Below are 6,000 nucleotides of genomic sequence, written 5' to 3'. Positions count from 1 at the left end.
TTAGTTGCCAAATACTCCTAGAATCTCTCAGCAGAATGTATATTTTATATCGCTACCTTTAATACAATAAACTGAGTGGGTCAGGTTGGGAAACATGGTGAGTACATAGGGTTTTCAACCATGAATAATATAGTTAATATGTTTAATTATTAAACAATCAACCCAATTTTTCATCCCCATTATCTTCTTTATTCTTAAAGGTCTATCCTAAGGATCATCTATGCTGGTAGTACTAGTTCATGGATTCCTCCGTGATACTTGTCAGTAGGTTTTCTTCTATATTAATTCTTAAGGATCATTTTATTTATTGACAATATTATTTTAGGGAATCCACCCACAATACATGTCAATAGGTTTTATAGTACATTTGTTGAACACATAGTTCAAAAGTATTTATAGGTTGTGAGTTTGCTAGCGTTCCACTAGACTGCCTAGAATAGTTTGTGGTTGTCATTTATACTCTGCTAGATTACTATATCGTCTAGTACCAAAGTACTAGTAAGTCAAGGCCTATTATAGTTTTCATCTTTCATCTCCTATCTCCTTCTCTATTATTTTAACCTGTTAGCCTATGTGTAGTTAGCCCACTTGTTTATGGGCCCTTTAGCCTTTAGCCCATTAGGGTTTGGTGTTTTAGCTAGTATTTATTCTCCTATTTCTTGTTCTTAGCTTTCATACTTTTCATATAGATCACTTGTAACTCTTCTCTCTCAATAATCATATGGCTCAATTATCATGGTATCAGAGCGGAGGTTTGATATGTTAGAAGGTTTTCTAGTAGTCATCTGTGGCGCGGATCGACATTCATTACCAGGCAAGCTATTCTAAAGATCATTATAATTTTCACTTGGCCGACCTAGTTTCTCCACAACAACTCTTGTGTTTTGCCTTCGATCTTGAAAACCACGAGTCAATAGTTTCTCTTTTTCAATTCCAAGAACTTTAGCTTGCACACATCATTCATAGCAATATTGGATGCCACTTTAGCATACTTATCATTCATAGCAATATCGGATGCCACTTTAGCATACACATAATTAATTAATAAACATTATTAAGAGTACATTAGAGGATGTGTGAGTTATTTTTTAGTAATAAAAAGAAGGCTTATTGGCATAAAATACCTACGAAGTTTTACACTTGTTTTTTAGTTGGTCACATAAGTTTTTTTTCACCCTTTAAGATCATTTAACTTTGATGATATAGTTTTTGTTAGAGGATTTGGTTAAATTCCAAATGTTTTTAATGTTATCCAGCTGATGTGGAGGTTTTTCCTTCTTATTCCTTCCACCTCATCAAATCCACGTGGATTTATCAACTAAATTGGAAGCTAGGTAATATGTAGAGTTTTTCTACCACATCCCCTCTTCTTTCTCTCTTCCGTTTATACACATCTCTCAAATTGTTATCTTTTTTTCAGCAATAATTCGATCTTAACTTCTTCGATTTTGAAAGTTTCCTTGTCTAATCTAGATTTGTTGTTCTGAACCTCTGGAATCAACGCTTGAGGAGATTTCGGTGAATTGGGAGGCAAAATCTTCCGCCTATTCTTGGAATAAACCTCATTAGGATACGAAAACTTGAAACTCAGTTTAGAATCACCACCAAAGAGGTTGACATTAGAAGACGCATCACAATCGTTGTCATTTCATCACCTGGATTAGTGAGCACCAAATCGAAGAACGACTCATCGTCGTTAAAATTGGAATCAAAGTCTCCGATGTTGGTTGGATCTCCGCCTCCTGTGTACCTCCAAAACTTAAGCATGCTATAAACATCCATCGTTGGAAAAGCCAAAGTATTGATTTTGTGAGAACTTTATGTGGAAAAAGTGGAGCTTGGAAGGGTTTTGTAAAATCTTCTGTTTTTTCAATGAAATGGGATTGAGTTGTGATGAAAATTAGACAATTAAACCCTTTTGGAAATCAAATGTAACAATTTCTTTCTCCATGTTCTTATTTTTTTAAATTGTAAATTGTATATGTGTGTTCTAATGTAAAATTCATGCATTTAACATTTTAATTTTGACTATTTGATGGTCAAATTAGCTCTAGGTTTCGATATGTGGGATACCCTATATGGTTAATCAATATTTGTGTAGATTCATCATCTCAAAATCCCTTGATAATTTGATTTATCTTGGTGAAGCAATCCAACCACTCAATAATTTAGGTCTTTCCATTGAAGATGAAGATGATTTTAATGGCAATGTATATAAACCAAACGCCAGGAGACAAATTTTTGCTCGACTGTAGACAGTATTTGTGTTTGAACACAATCTATCTTCAATTCTACGATTCAATATTTCGCGATATGATTCAAGGCAAAATAGGTTCAACTTACATCACATAAAATCTTTACTAATACGCGACCCCCCCCCCCCCCCCCAAGATTCTTTGAGATCCATCAGATGCACCAAAGAGAGATCCCATGGTCGTTGTTAGCTTGAAGAAAGTCTTTTTTTTTTCAAGAAAGGTCCACATCAACATTATTAGTCTAAATGAAGTCCACGTCAGCTTTATTAGTCTAAGCGGAGTCCACATCATTTTTAAAGATAAAAGCGAAACTTCGTAAGGTTTTCTTGCCAACAATCCCAAAAAGAAACATTTTATTAGTTGAAGTGATCCATGTTTTTTTGGTACAATCACTTAGTTCGGTCTACGTGTCATGTATCATAAGACATAAATCTCTCTCTCTCTCTCTCACTCTATATATATATATATATATATATATATATATATATATATATATATATATATATATATATATATTGTTTGGCTGTCAAACCAACAAATAATGGGATAAAATAATATTAATAAAGCTCAAATCACTGCTATTTCTTATACTAAAGATAGTATAGAGTAAGAATGGTCGGTCCACAGGAATACAAGACTTCTTATCTTGCCATATTTTCACACATAATACAAATAATATTAAAATGGGGGATTTTGTTTGAACTAGATTTAAACTTCATAAATAAACAAGATTGTTAATAGAATTTAGTAAAAGAAATACATTTCCGATTCTGATTCTTATACATGTATTATGTTGAAAGATGCAAAATGAATATGATTATGTTCTATCTAGGTTGGTAATTTAGATACTAATAAACTCTAATATCCAAGTTGACAAAAAAATATTTTATTCAAAACATGTTCTTCAAATAAAACTTCATTTAATTGATTTGATTCAAATAAGCTCTTTCATCAAATCATTAAATGACTTTAAGTTCTTGCAACAATTACCAACAATATTCAATATACCTCATAAGCTTGGGATTATGAACATTTAATCTTTGATTACACTCATTTTGAATTAATTACAATCAATTAAGTGCATGTTACTAACATCAAATCATAAAACATATACGAATTTTACAATTTGATTAACTAGATTGACAAAACCCTAATTCATTGATCAAGTGAAAAAGAGAATAAACCAAGCACATGATTAAGATCAAATCAAAGATTACTAGATGTTAAACACAAATCAAGTTCAAGTTACAACCTAACAACACATACTTAAGAATTCAGATTCGGAAATGATAATGAAATCAACCACACATGTCTAGGTTAATCTACAAATCAAACAAGTTTAAACTTCAAATTGACTTACAAAAAGGAAATTAAAGTGTTTCCAAGTGTTAATCTACTTCCAAAAGCTCTGAAAATCGCCTTCTCTCTGCCCAAAATCCGACTTAACTCCCAACAAAACTGATTGTCTCAATTATATGAGAGTAAAACTACTTTAAAAACTGTCGAGACGTTTACACGGCCCGTGTAAATTAAAGAGTGCCATTTACATGATCGTGTAAACAAGAAAAGTAGAATGCTCTTGTATATGCGTTTACACGGCCTGTGTAAACTATAAGCTATCATTTACACGACCGTGTAAACTCCTATGAAGCCAAATTCTTTATTTCTCCATTCTCTCTCTTCAATACTCCAAAACTTCTGAAACTTTGTCTCCAACTCTTTTTAACTTCCTCCATCAAAATCCAACCTTCAAAAGTCCCTGAAATATCATAGAAGTGTGTGAATGGAACTGCATCATGAAAAATCCCGAAAAATATGCAAAATGCATGAGTTTAAACCTAAATGCAATACACTTTTATGAACTAAAACTACAAAATGAATGCATGAAATGCACCTAACATATATATATATATATATATATATATATATATATATATATATATATATATATATGTGTGTGTGTGTGTGTGTGTGTGAGAGAGAGAGAGAGAAAAGATTTAGAAAATTAACATGTTTTCCACCAACAAGAAACGCTAAGTATAATATATTTAAAAGTGAGAAGATGATAGAATTGGAGGGAAAGGAAGTATGAGGGACAACTATGTGCTTAAATACACAAATTGGTCTTTAAGATCCCTTTTTAGGGTATAATCAAAGGTTTGTATTTGATTTGTGAAAAAATCACACCGTAGCCAAAGAATATGAATTGGTATTTTTGCTATTTCTGGGAACCTTGGGAATATGTGAATATGTGTAACGTTGATCTATACCTATTTTATATAGTTTCATATATAAAGAGAAATATAAATTATTCGCCCTTTTCTTTTTAGCTATAACAATAAGATATTGAGATGATTCGAAGAATCCAATTTAACAATTAACATGGTTTAATCTTGGAGTCTCAAGTCACTTTTATGTTCTTAAATATATGTTTTCATGATGGGCATGGATCAAGCTTTGTAGGTAGACTGATTTAGATATTTTCACGACATAGAAAAGAAGTTACTTTCTCCATCATGTGATTTTGTTATAATATTTTTGTTTTAGAATATTGTTTTTACATGTCTTTGAACATTGAATTTTCAATTTGCATTATACATACTTAGTCTTTTCTTGATGTAATCATAGACATAAAAATGTTATTAATTAGCTGGGTTGGTTTTAAAACCTGAATGTTGTTGTCTCATAATTCATTTGTCATATCTTATAGTTTTTATTCTCTAGTTATTGTTAATGTTTTCTATAGGGAAAATGACTCTTGAGGGTAATTAACTGTTGCGTTTGTTCTCATTTGGTCCATTTTTTGTATTCAATATACCATCGAACTTGTTGTTTGTGTTCATCATAACCCTTTTGACCGGCTTTTCACCAGTGATAGTCGGTCAAAGGGTTATGGTGAACACGAACAACAAGTTCGATGGTATATTGAGTACAAAAAAAAGGAAAGGGACCAAATGAGAACAAATGCAACAGTTGGTTATCCTCCTGACTCATTTTCCCTTTACTCATTTACAACAAATCCTACATCATCTCCTGCTGATATTAATGACTTTATGAGATTCATTCTTGCTTCTCTTCAAAACATAACCCACGAAAAAACATTATTCATATATGTACAACTTTGTAATGCACTTGAATATTTATTAAGGAAATCTTGACTAAGCAGGTGCATTTCGTGACTATATTTACGTTTCCAATCAAATCATTTATCGTATCATGGATTTTAGACAAGTCTACAAACGAGTGGAATCATAAATGCTGTGATTTTTGAGTTTACTTAGCTTTAAGATCGAATTCATAGGATAAGATACATCATCAATATGTACAATATCATGCATCTATTTCAGACACATCATCATAATATATTAATATACCTTAAGGTAAATGTTTATGCTGATAAATATATCTCTCATACACATTCATATCCTTTTGCAAGGAGATGTTGACAGCTAACCACAGTAAGCATAACATAGACCATGTTTTAACGAAATTATCCCTCCGAAACGCTCTTCATATACCTTATGACCAAAGAAGACCGCAGTCTTTGATAATTTTGCAACTTTAATTTCATTTAACTTTTCGGGGAAAATGACTCAGGAGGGTAACCAACTGTTGAGTTTGTTCTCATTTGGTCCCTTTTTTTGTACTAAATATACCATCGAACTTGTTGTTTTTGTTCACCATAACCTTTTGACCGGCTATCACAGGTCAAAAGCCGGTCAAAAGGGTTATGGTGAACACAAAC

This window comes from Lactuca sativa, chromosome 6 (assembly GCF_002870075.4).
Source record: "Lactuca sativa cultivar Salinas chromosome 6, Lsat_Salinas_v11, whole genome shotgun sequence".
NCBI lineage: Eukaryota > Viridiplantae > Streptophyta > Magnoliopsida > Asterales > Asteraceae > Lactuca > Lactuca sativa.
The sequence above is the reverse complement of the archived record's forward strand: the minus strand, read 5'-3'. Positions refer to the sequence as shown.